The following is a 12,565-nucleotide window of genomic DNA, read 5'->3' on the forward strand; positions in this document are numbered from 1 at the left end:
ACAGGAGGAAAGATGACACACTAACTCAGAAGAGAAGCTGACCAATTATCTAGATGAGCCGCTCACAGGAAGGTGCTGTGACAGGCCGTGTCCGAGGCACAAGAGACAGTGACAAGGAGGTTGCGGGCGGCCAGGGTGCTGAGACAACATCCTGCCTGTATTTGACACCTCTAATTACCCCAGTGCTCTACTATAAAACTCCTGAATAGCAGACCTAGAGAGAACACTCTCTTCACAGTTGAGTACTAAAGCAAAATGGAACCCAACATTCAACAGACCTATGAAGGAACACTAAGAACATAAAATAAAAATAAGTAAATATACTGAAGAAAGAAAAATCCAAATATAATCATGCCACCCAAAACTCATATTATCTATTTTCAGAACGGTCCCTCAGAATTTGTATTAAAAAAAAGAAACTATATTTAGTTCCATATCTTCACTCATTTTCTGAGCCTACTCCATCCCTTTGTGTTTAACTTAACACATCAGTAAAATACTGTCTCACAAAGGGAAAAACCTATCAGAGAATAATCTTTGCGACAGTCCGTTCAAGTGAATCCAACACGAGATGGTATGACTCATACTTCTGGTAAGGCAGATCTTTGGAAACGAAGCAAAGACACATGGGGGAGAAAGAGCAACAGAGCAGGGTTTCTTCACCATCTTATATAATTACAGAGAATGTAGTTTTGTTTTGGTTTGGTTTTTTAGATGTTTTTCTTTCTTTCTTTTTTTTTTTAAAGATTTTTTTACTTATTTTTTGACAGAGAGAGAGAGAGAGAGACAGCGAGACAGCGAGACAGGTTCCGAACACAAGCCGGGGGAGCGGGAGAGGGAGAAGCAGGCTTCCCGCGGAGCAGGGAGCCCGATGCAGGGCTCGATCCCAGGACCCTGGGATCATGACCTGCCACAGCAGACCCTTAACCAACTGAGCCACCCAGGTGCCCCGAGAGAATGTAGTTTTAAATAGATTTCACAAGAGGGGCAAAACTACAGTATTTTCCCCTGAACTCCTTTGTGTTATGATAATAAACTTTCCACCAAATGCTTTTTTGATTTGTGCTCTATTATGGGTAAATAAACAAGAGTCCTAAGCAGGGAATAACGAAGTGTGTTTCTCTACAAAGAAATTAAAGTAAATCTAGATCATTTGTTTGAAAGCAGATCAGAGACAGGAAGTACAGATAGACAAGGCAAACAACTGAAAAGAAAGCTGCTAGAGCTCAGTAAAAACACAGCATGTAAAAACAACACCATGACATAGGGGCGCCTGGGGGGCTCAGTCAGTTAAGCATCTGCCTTCGGCTCAGGTCATGATCCCAGGGTCCTGGGATCAAGCCCCATGTTGAGCTCCTGCTCAGCGGGGAGTCTGCTTGTCCCTCTCCCACTGCCCCTTCCCGTGCTTGTGTGTGCAACACACTCTCTCTAATAAAGAAATAAAATCCTTAAAACTAAACAAATAAATAATAAATTAAAAAATAAAAATACCATGAAATAAATGAAATCCCCTTAGAAGCAACCAAAAAGCAGAATGGATACTGCTAAAAGTACTGGAACGCCAACGAAGTCTTAAGAAATATCACAGAATAAAAACAGATGAGAGCATTAGAAAAACAATTATAGAGAGTACAGAAAACAGACATATGGGACACTTTGAATAAATTACACTTATCTTGGATCCTGTGATTTCCTTTCTTAAAATTTATCCTGCATATATACTTGCACAAAATTCATGAAGATATATGTGAAAGAATGTTCACTAAAACAAAAGAAACTAAAAATAATGTAGAAGTATATCAAATTATACTACATTTGTATGACTGATTATTACCAGCTGTTGGAGTTAGATCAATACACACTGATGTGAGAGCAAGTCCATAAAATATTAAGGTAAAAAGCAAGTTGCAGAACAGTGTAAACAGTATGTGCTCCCTACTTGTCGTTAAAAAATAATTACATATACATGCAACTCTGTGTGTATATTTGTACGTCTAGATTACTAGAGTGGATACAGACTAAACTTATGACAGTGGTCATTCATGACAGCTGGGACTTTTTTTAATGTTATGAAATGTCATATAGCTATAATATGGGAAGATAATACGTTGTTAAGTAAAAGAAGACAAGTTTCCACATGCTCACAGTATCCCATTTTTGTGTAAAATCTATATGACTGCACGTGTGTATTTATATACACAATGTAAAAAGGAACATCTACTAAATGGGTATAAACATTGTTTTTTACCTGGGTAGAGGCAATTATATGAGTTTTATTTTTCTGGATGTGCCTAAAGTTCTTTCATAATCAGAAAACAAATACTTCCAAGTCTTTCCTCCTCTCCTCCGGCCTGAGAAATTTTCAAGTTGACATCATCTATTTCCTGACCTTTTTATCGCATGAGTTAACCAAGCCAAGGAGTCTCTGAAACACCTTCCTTGTCTTCTACCAACCCTCTTATCCTATCTTGACTCTCCTCCTATGGCACTGGTTCTCAAACTTCAGTACACATGTGGATCAGCTTATTTCTAACAACCCCCTCACCTCCAAAGATCCAGATTCAGGTCTACATGGAACCCTGAAATCTCCATCTTTAACGAGTACCCTCTGTAATTTCTGATTGAGAGACACTTCGTCTCTCTAGCCACTACATTAGTCTCTTCCATTAAATTTTTTCACAACTTGTTACTCAAATGCTAACGTTTCTAACCTCCATCCTTGTTCTTTGTGGTACTCATTCTACCTAGTTTTCCAAGGATAGTTAATCTCTACCTTTGGTTTTAACTGTGCAAATAACTCCCTAATGTCTATCTCCAGTTCAGTTCCTGCACTTGAGTTTCAGTTCCTTGGTCCAATTTTCTATTAGATACTTCTGACTAAATATCCCAGTTACTCCAAAATCGGAATGTCCAAAAAATTGAATAAAACGTTCTCTCTAAACAATCTTCTTCTGTATTCCATCAGTAAAAGCGAGTAAACCAACTAAGCCAGCAGGCCAACCTGGAAACTGGCTTTTCCCTCAATCCCTACAGATTACCACATCTAGTCAATCCCCAATCCTGACCTGGCTCCCTCCTAAACTTCCCGCCAATCTACCCTCTCTTCCATCAGCTGAACTGCTACCTAACTCTTCATGTATCAGTTCAAGGACCTCCTTCCTTGAGGAAGACCTGGCTCATCTCGTCTATCCCTCTTTGCCCAAACAGTAGCCACATCCTTTATGTTCCCAAAGTGGTTTGTCCTTTATTCCTTTGGTGCTGTTGCTTGCATTCTTCCTTCCTTTTGTGAATTCCCTGAGGACAAAAATGTTTTATTGTATTTGTATTCTAACACGGAAGGCATTCAAACACCTACTGAATTAATAAATAAAAAGTCTTTAAAAAGGAAAGTATACCTTTAAATGTTTACACAGGTACTTCTACATTTGATGAATTATTTGTGAAGATATAAAAGTTTCCAATAATATCTAATTCTATAATATTTGATAAAATATTTATAATAAATGCTCCAAAAACATGTTGGCCAAATTCCAAATGGCCAAACATTAAAAATTAATATTCTGGGGGCACCTGGGTGGCTCAGTTGGTTGGGCGAGTGCCTTTGGCTCAGGTCATGATCCTGGAGTCCCGGGATCAAGTCCCGCATCGGGCTCCCTGCTCAGCGGAGGTCTGCTTCTCCTTCTGACCCTCCCTCCTCTCATGCTCTCTCTCTCTCTTTCTCTCTCTCAAATAAGTGAAATCTTAAAAAAAATTAATATTCTGTTCAATATAAATACAACAAAGCAGGGCAAAATCTATGAAACATGAGTTTTCCGATATTAGACAACAGGTAACCTAGGCCAATGACCACTAAAAGAAGGGAAACACTAGCTGCCGGCTATTTCCAGGTCACAGCATGGAGAGAAGAAAGCCAAGCAGTATGGCGGTCTCACCAAGTTGCAGAGACAGAGATGAGAGTCTGCGAAGGTCAAGGTGGCTAGAATTTGCAGGGCAGTGCACTGGAGAGAGAGCTCACAAAGACTGACAGCATCAGAGAGTTGCAAATGGGTTCTTCCAGGGTCTTTGGTCAAATACTGATCTGTGCCGAGTATCAGAGATTGGGGAAATAATTACCTACCAAAGAGCAGCAAGCCAAACAATACCTAGAGCCAGACAGGGCTTGGAATAATTTTTTTATTGTTATGTTAATCACCATATATTACATCATTTGTTTTGGTGTAGTGTTCCATGATTCATTGTTTGTGCATAACACCCAGTGCTCCATGCAGAATGTGCCCTCTTTAATACCCATCACCAGGCTAACCCATCCCCCTACCCTCCTCCCCTCTAGAACCCTCAGTTTGTTTTTCAGAGTCCATCATCTCTCATGGTTCGTCTCCCCCTCTGACTTACTCCCCTTCATTCTTCCTCTCCTGCTATCTTCTTCTTTTTCTTTTTTCTTAAAATATGTTGCGTTATTTGTTTCAGAAGTACAGATCTGTGATTCAACAGTCTTGCACAATTCACAGCGCTCACCGTAGCACATACCCTCCCCAATGTCTATCACCCAGCCACCCCATCCCTCCCACCTGCAACCACTCCAGTAACACTCAGTTTGTTCCTGAGATTAAGATTTCCTCATATCAGTGAGGTCATATGATACATGTCTTTCTCTGATTGACTTATTTCACTAAGCATAACACCCTCCAGTGGGCTTGGAATAATTTGCACTCCCACCAACCAGAGTGGAAAAACCTTGTAATATGTTAGGCAAAGGATGGCCTCCTTAGAAGGAAATCATCTTGGTTGGGGGACTAAGTCAGCACTACACCAGAGGCTGTTCTGTAGTCACCCTAACAAAGCTTAAAAGCAAGCTTCAAAACAATCCAACAGGTTCCAAATAACCTGTGAACCCCAACTAAATCCAACACTCTTAAAAAAAAAAATACAACAAAATCAAGCAAGCAACAGCAGAAAACTCAATGGCTAGCACACAGTCAAAAATTACCAGTGGAGAAAAATATGAACCATAACCAGGAAGAAAAAAGTCATTAAGTGCAGATCCAGAAATGACAAAAATGATGGAATGAACAGAAAAGATGTTAAAATTGTATTACAAATACGTTCCATATACTCAAGAAGGAGAGGAAAACATGGTCCTAAGGAAACAGAAAATATAAGAGATCCAAACCAAACTTCTAGAGATAAAAATAAATCTAAAATAAAATACATACTGGGTACAATCAACAGCAGATTAGAGAACTATAAGAGAATATGAACTTTAAAGACATAGCAATAGAAGCTATCCAGAATGAAGCACAAAGAAACCCACAACAAAGCAGCATCAGTGATTCACTGTGAAAGGTAATTGGACTCCCCAAGAATGTGGGGGAGAAGAACACTATATGAAGACAAAATGGCTCAGAATTTCCAAAAGTTGATGAAAACCGCGAACTGACAGGTGCAAGGGGGGAGATCAACAAACCCTAAGAAAAATAAACAAAAAGAAAACCACACCAAGTACATCATAATGCAGTTTCTGAAAACTAGTGATAGAAAAATCTTAAACAAGAAAGAAAAGTATACATTACATACAGAGGAATAAAGAAAGCAGACTTCTTGGCGGAAACTATGCTGGCCCATAAATAAGATAATTGAGCAACATCTCAAAAAAGTGTCAACTGATGGGGTGCCTGGGTGGCTCAGTCAGTTGGTCCAGCTCTTGATTTCGACTCAGATCATGGGTTAGATTTAATCTCAGGGTCCCGGGATAGAGCTCCTTGTGGGTCCCTGTGCTCAGGAGGGAGTCTGCTTGAGGCTCTCTCTCTCTCCCTGTCCCTCCATCCCTCCCCCACACTTGTGCACATGTTCTCTCTCTCTAATAAGTAAATATTTTTTCTTAAAAAGTGTCAACTGAGATATCCATACCCAATGAAAATATCTTTCAAAAATTAAGGCAAAATAAGTTTATTTGAACTAAAAAAGCTGTGAGAATTCATCACCAGCCAACCATCACTAGAATAACAGGCAAGAGAAAAACAATACCAGATGGAAGTTTGAATCTAAACAAGGAATTTAGAATGCCTGAAAGGGTAAATATGAGGGCAATACAAAAGATATTTTATAGAGGTATTTTCTCCTTGTTTAATCCCTTTAATAAATAACTATTTAAACTAAAAGTAATAACAACATATACTGGGGTTTACAACATACACAAATAAAAGGCATGATAAAATAAAGCCAACACAGTGTGGTGGGGTGGAGTTAAAAAAGAATGCTGTTCCTACAGTATACAAAAAAATGATATTGATAAGTTAAAGTTATCTTATAAACCCTAGAGCAACCATTAAAAACAAAACAGAATAATACCTAATAGGCAAACAGTGGCATAAAGGTGATGCTATCTCCCTTTTTTGCAAAATAAGGAAGCTAAGGCTCATCTTCACAGGATTGCTATAAGAATGCAATTACATAATATATGTAAAAACAGTATCTGATATAGCAGGAATTGATATAGCAGGAATTCAAATATTTGCTTCTTCCTTAAGAACAGACTTGCTGTTTGACATAAAACCTAAAAATACCACAGCTATCAGTTATTACTTTGTTTTCTCTTTCAAAACAATAATCAATCATAAAAAAAGACCCAATTTGTGTATGACCTAAGTGATTATCCATTAAGATCCTTGCTTCTCTAGTTTCCTGTATACCAACAATAAACACAGCTTTAAAAAAAAAAAAAAAAACCTAAAATCTTCAGGCTGTGCTTTCAAAGTGAATACATGGCTTAGAAGTTTAAGTAATATTCTTAATCTTCTACATAACCCCCATCTACAAGATTTTAACAAAAAACATGTTCAGAATTTTAACCCAGCAAAACATTTATCAGTGACATCTACAACACCATGACTCAAAGAATATACTGTTGAAAAGACATTTAAGTAGCTCTTGCAAATAGTAATAAGGCTCTACCCTAATCCGCCAGTAGCAGGAATGAGTGAATGGATCTGCTTTGCCAATGGCCCAGTGCTTGGTACATATGAGGCATCCTAAAAGCCTGTGCAAAACCTATTAACTGACAGGATATACAAGGCATAAAAAAGAAAGAAGAGCGTGAAAGATAATTTTAAGGTTTCAACCTTGGGGAGCAGGAAGAAAAGTGGAGCCTTTGCCAATTATAGGGCAACTGGAAGATAGTGTTCTATGTCAATATAATATCCAAAAGGCACCTAAAATATATACATTGGTTGGGGTGGTCACAGCTAAAGCTGTTATTCTAGGAACCATCTATACATACAGAACTTGAAAGCTGATCCTAGAGACTAGGAACAGAAGATCAAGAGAGAATCTAAGGGGACAACCGCCATAAAGGGTTGCTGGGCAGGTAAACAAATACCACAAATATGGGGCAGTTGGAAAAGCAGGAGTAGAGATTTAGAAAAATTTAGTGTCACTGGAGTCAAGAAATAGTTTTATATCTGGAATGGTATTAAACTTATAAACTCCTGAGGGTAGAAATGATATTCTTTCATCTCTGAATGCCGCAGGAGTCTCGATCCCAGTATGCAGTCGGGAGTAATAATACCACCTCCTTACACTGTGCCAGTCAGGCACTGCTTAATTGCTGTTAAAAAGAATTCACAGGGGTGCCTGGGTGGCTCAGTTGGTTAAGCGACTGCCTTCGGCTCAGGTCGTGATCCTGGAGTCCCGGGATCGAGTCCCGCATCGGGCTCCCTGCTCGGCAGGGAGTCTGCTTCTCCCTCTGACCCTCTTCCCTCTCGTGTTCTCTGTCTCTCATTCTCTCTCTCTCAAATAAATAAAATCTTTAAAAAAATTAAAATAAAAAAATAAAAAGAATTCACATTCCTCACAACAAGTTGGTGTTACTATACCCATCTTACATAGAAAGACACTGAGGCACAAAACGCTTATGTAATTTGCCTTAACTTACAAATCTAGAAGACTCTGTCCTGAAGGAAACCATTACTGACAGCAAGTTCAGTGTAGTACTGTGGGGAAAACTCAAACGGCAGGATGTTAAACTACACCAGAGGTACCCATCATTTCCTCCCTGTTCGTCCCCTCTTCATTAGAAACGTGCAGTACCCAGTCTAAAAAAGTACAAACTGGGGGCGCCTGGGTGGCTCAGTCGGTTAAGCGTCTGCCTTCAGCTCAGGTCATGATCCTGGGCTCCCTGCTCAGCGAGGAGTCGGCTTCTCCCTCTGCCCTCCCTCCCCCCACTGGCATTCTCTGGCTCACTCTGCTTTCTCTCTCAAATAAATACATTTTTTTAAATATTAAAAAAAAGTACAAACTTAAAGACATACCTAATCTCCTTCCCATCCATTTTCCCATTCCCATCTTCCCCTTTCCTCAACCAAAGGGACAAGTAGATACCTGGCCCACAGGACTATCTTTCCAGAAATTCAGAATGAAGATATGGAGACACTTGCTGAGAACCATGCTGCAAAAGCAAAGTGAGTTGGCACCACAGCAAACCAAAGTTTCATGCAAACCGAAGTCAGAGGGAAGCAGAAACCAAGAGCTTTAAAGAGAGCCAATTTAAAAGAAATCGGAACAGATAGAGTCCAGAGTAGCAGAGACAAGACCATGTGTTCCCAGGGAAAAACCGGAAGAGTACCTAACTGCCTAAAGATTTTCTAGTTCCCAGGATCCTGAGCTGGACTTCACGCAATGGGCTTCAGATGCAGTCCTCCAAGTGTTATGACAAATGCCTTTTTTAAACTGAGTTCATTCAAGGGGGTTTTTGACTCTTGCAGCCAAATAATCCTCAAGCCATTAAAAGAGGTCAAAGGATAAACACTGAATAAGCAGCTACTATGTGCTTCAAAATAACTTTGAGGTATTTTGACCCTTCGCCATCAGGGATGAGGAAATGGAGGCTCACCTGTATTAAGTAATAGATCTGACTGACTCCAAAGCCCAAACTCTGTATTTTGCCTCATTTTCATTCAAGTTACATCCAGTCTATTCCAGATGACCCCACCATTTATTTTTTTCTCATGAAACATTCTCAGATTAATCAAAAAATGTTAACTTTTCACCTTTTAAACTGTTCAGTCTCCATACACTTCAAACACCTTTACTCTAGGAAGTATGTAACAATAAAATGAACTTTTATATGCAAAGACGAGTAGCAGAATGAAAACATTTGGATATTTTTGGTCTGTTTCGAAACTGGTAAGAGTATTTTTCTTTCCTTTCCCTACCTTACCAGTTGATACACCCTTCAGTCAAGACCAAACTAAGTGCAGATCTTTTCCTGACTTGTCCATTCCTCATTCCCTCCAAGGGGTTGACTTTATTACTAAAATCCAGGCCACCTGACAGAAAAAGAACACATTCGACTTGCCTAAATAATTATCCTACCGAAAACTTCATTACTTTTCTTTTTGCTTAAAGATTTTATTTTTAAGGAATCTCTACACCCAATGTGGGGTTCAAACTTACAAGCCCAAAATCAAGAGTCACATGCTCCACCAACTGAGCCAGCCAGGCACCCCCCCCTTCAATTACTTTTCAAAGGCGAGACAAAACAACAAATATCTACATGCTAAAGGCTTGAAACCCTTACCAAAAGGTTACAAAGACTAGGAAAAAATTCTGTTTTTCTGTCCCTGAAAATCAAGTTTGCCAAGATGAAATGGGAGGGAACTTTTTAAATCTAGACCAGTCTTTTGCCCATTCTCAAAAAGACATTTCCTAAGTTTTTCACATTTTCTTCAAGTATGCAACAGAACTCCACTGCCTACTTATAAGTGGAAATTTCCCCTAAAAATGACCTGTAATGTGCCACCTGACTTGATTTCTTTTTCCAGACAGTAAGTTCCTGGAATTAAAAAAAAAAAAAAACATTAAATATACTATCCTCCTTCCGGCCTCGGCCTCTAAAGGTAAAGGAGGATTTCTTTAGATTCTAGATTTATCCCAGGAATTTAGAAGCTAAAGAAGCTCTCTTCTGTGAGTTCAGGGTCTTCAGCAAGTCCCCTATCCTCAACAACTAAGAAATGTCACTAGCCTAGGAGTATACCTCTAGGCCTTCAGCAATAGTGCAGTTATCTGGGTACATTCACTAATCACTAATTACCAGTTCAGCCTGGGAACCCATTTGTTCTGACTGCCTTGAATTCTTTAATCTCTCATAAACTGCTCTGTTACTCACAGCCACAACTAACAGTGAAATTCACTGTCAACCCTGGGTAGTTCTGCCAGAAAGAACATAAGAAAGTAAGAAAAACCACGGTATTACTTTAAAAAGTTTAAAAAGATTCATTAAAATGCACTATTTTGACACTAATCATGCTGGGAACTGTGCTGCCAATTACTCTAAAATCATAAACAAGACATTAAAACCATCTTTGCATTACTGAGTACCTTATATCTTGAGTACTCTAAATTTTCTATTTCCAGACATATCAAAATCAGTATCAATCAATATAACTATAATATCCCTAACATGGTGGGAAGAAGCTAAAGCTTACTTGTTTTGCAACGGACTGAATAATTACGAAGCTGAAAAGAGAACCAGAATTTTTAACTCTGATTTGCACTAAAACCATTAGCTATGTGTGTCAGCTGTATTTCTCAGCCTGAAATTTCCTTAACATCTTAAGTCTAAACCACCTGCAGTTTAATAAGATTTTAGAGGAGACGGAAAGCAGAATCGCTACCAAGCTATACCACTGTCGTGGTTTAGATTCTACTGCCACTGCCATTTTACCAACGTTTTTAATACTTTGGTCACATCCACATATTTTCGTGTAAAGCAGAGTAGGTGCCTGGTATAATAAAAATCCATTCGGGATATGGATGGCCAGCATTTAAACCATTAACAACAAACAGCCTCAGAGAAAATTTGACTGCAAATCCAAACACCAACACTCCCAGGAGCTGCTTGACGCCTTCCGTTTCTGCCACAAGATTTGGGTTGCGCCTGGTTCCATGGCTCTGGGGTTCTGACAGTGAAGGATGCTGCTCGGGGACAAAGTGCAACGTCCTCCTCCTCCTGCATAAGCTCTTGTGCGCGCACCACGAACACAAACTAAGCACACGCACCCTACGCACCGAAGAGATCCGGCTCTGAAGACCATCCTGGGGATGGAAACTGAGCTTGTCAAAGGGGCTACAACTCGGCCGCTACACGCTGGACCCCAGAAGACCCGTCTCGAACCCGCGGACATCCCCTCCCCCCACGCCCGGTGCCGCGGGCTTCCTTCCACCGCCCAGCTCCTCCCGCCCTCCTCCCACCGCCGTGCCAAGGCGCAGCTCTGGGCAGCCCCGAAATCAGAGCAGGGACTGTGGGCCGGCGGAGAGGCTGGGGCGCCCGAGCCCGGCCGCTCCAGCCACCGCGGCCCCGCACCACGCCGCCACCCCGGCCAACGCGCGGCTTATGTTGCGGGCGGATCCGCACCCGCCTCACCTGGGGGCCGCAGCCTCCGCAGCTCACAGGCATGTCACCGACCCGCAACGACTAGTCGCGCGAGCCGCCGAGCAGGCGGGCACCCCTCCCGCACCGGCCCCCAACCCTCCCCCCCTCCCCGCCCCGCGGCCCGCCCCCGCCCTGCCCACCCCCGGCTTCCGCCGCCGCAGTTCCAGTCCGCAACACCACCTAGTCCCCACGCCTCCCACTCACTCTCGCGAGAGGGTGCGGGACCTCTCGCGAGAAGAACTCTGTGACCAAGCCCGCGCAAAAGTGGGTGGGCTTTTAAAAAATGAAAGAAGGAGCCGGAAAAACCTTCCCACGAGCTCTGGGGCAGCTAGCGGATCGGCCCCGCGCGTCACGTGATGTTCAGGCGGCCTCTCTATTGGCCAGAATCCGCTCAGCCGTGGGAGCTTTAAATTCCTGGCTGACCTACGAACCTGCGGCGAACGTCTTGCGCGCTTCCTGATCCGTTTCCTTGGAAACGGTTTAACCCTTTCCTCTGGCAAAATACCGAAGCGTTGGCTGGTTCTGCAGGTTTGGTTTCAGGCCCTTCCTCCTTTCTTTCAACCCCTTGGTCTTACCTCCTGGGCTCAGCTGGGCTTCTTCTTCGCCACTAGCTTTGCTGTCTTCCGATTGCCGGGGCTCTTCCCAAAGCGGCAGCCCCAGCAGATCTGACGGCCCAAGTAAGGCTCATCCTTTGGGGTGGCTCCGCCCCTTCTCCCCAGCATCTCTAGGGAGGACCACTCACAGCGCACCGGGCCGACGGCCCTATCCGAACCTCAACAATTAGCATCAAGGGATCTCCGGGCCCTAGTGCTCACCCTAACCAATTTACACAGTATCGGAATCAGGAAGTAAACTATTGGTCACTGAGAAACCAAACCCTAGACGAAAAGCTAATATGTGATTATTTACATTTAGAATCGGAAGCCCTCGCCCAGTCAAGTTGCACAGTCTCCTCATGGACATCTATTCAAAGGTGGAAATACCTGGTAGATGAGAAAGACATTTTGAAGTTTATCCTCATTATGAGTTTTGCACTCTTTGGGGGCGGGGGAACAGAGAACAACGGGTGCATTCATATGTTGATGTCTTCATTCAACAAATTTTTATTGAGCTAGTACAAATGTCAGACACTACTCC

General features: G+C 41.8%; 1 protein-coding gene across 6 annotated transcripts in view; it reads right to left on the reverse strand.

Moving 5' to 3' along the window:
• The window catches only part of AKAP11 (A-kinase anchoring protein 11), a 58,830-nt gene extending 46,735 nt beyond the window's left edge, over window positions 1–12,095 (reverse strand). For 5 of the 6 annotated variants that reach the window (XR_003609388.2, XM_028103802.2, XM_088021851.1 and 2 more), the window contains exon 1: window positions 11,420–11,503. The gene's annotated coding sequence lies outside the window, so the exon portion shown is untranslated. Of the gene's footprint in view, window positions 1–11,419; window positions 11,504–12,003 lie in introns of those variants that run through there. The other variant, XM_028103809.2, reaches the window with a different exon arrangement.
• Between the last annotated feature and the right edge of the window lie 470 nt (window positions 12,096–12,565).

The sequence above is a fragment of the Eumetopias jubatus genome, unplaced genomic scaffold (genome assembly GCF_037043125.1).
Source record: "Eumetopias jubatus isolate StellerSeaLion01/CBP00866 unplaced genomic scaffold, mEumJub1_p1.0 scaffold_3, whole genome shotgun sequence".
NCBI classification, from domain to species: Eukaryota; Metazoa; Chordata; class Mammalia; order Carnivora; family Otariidae; genus Eumetopias; species Eumetopias jubatus.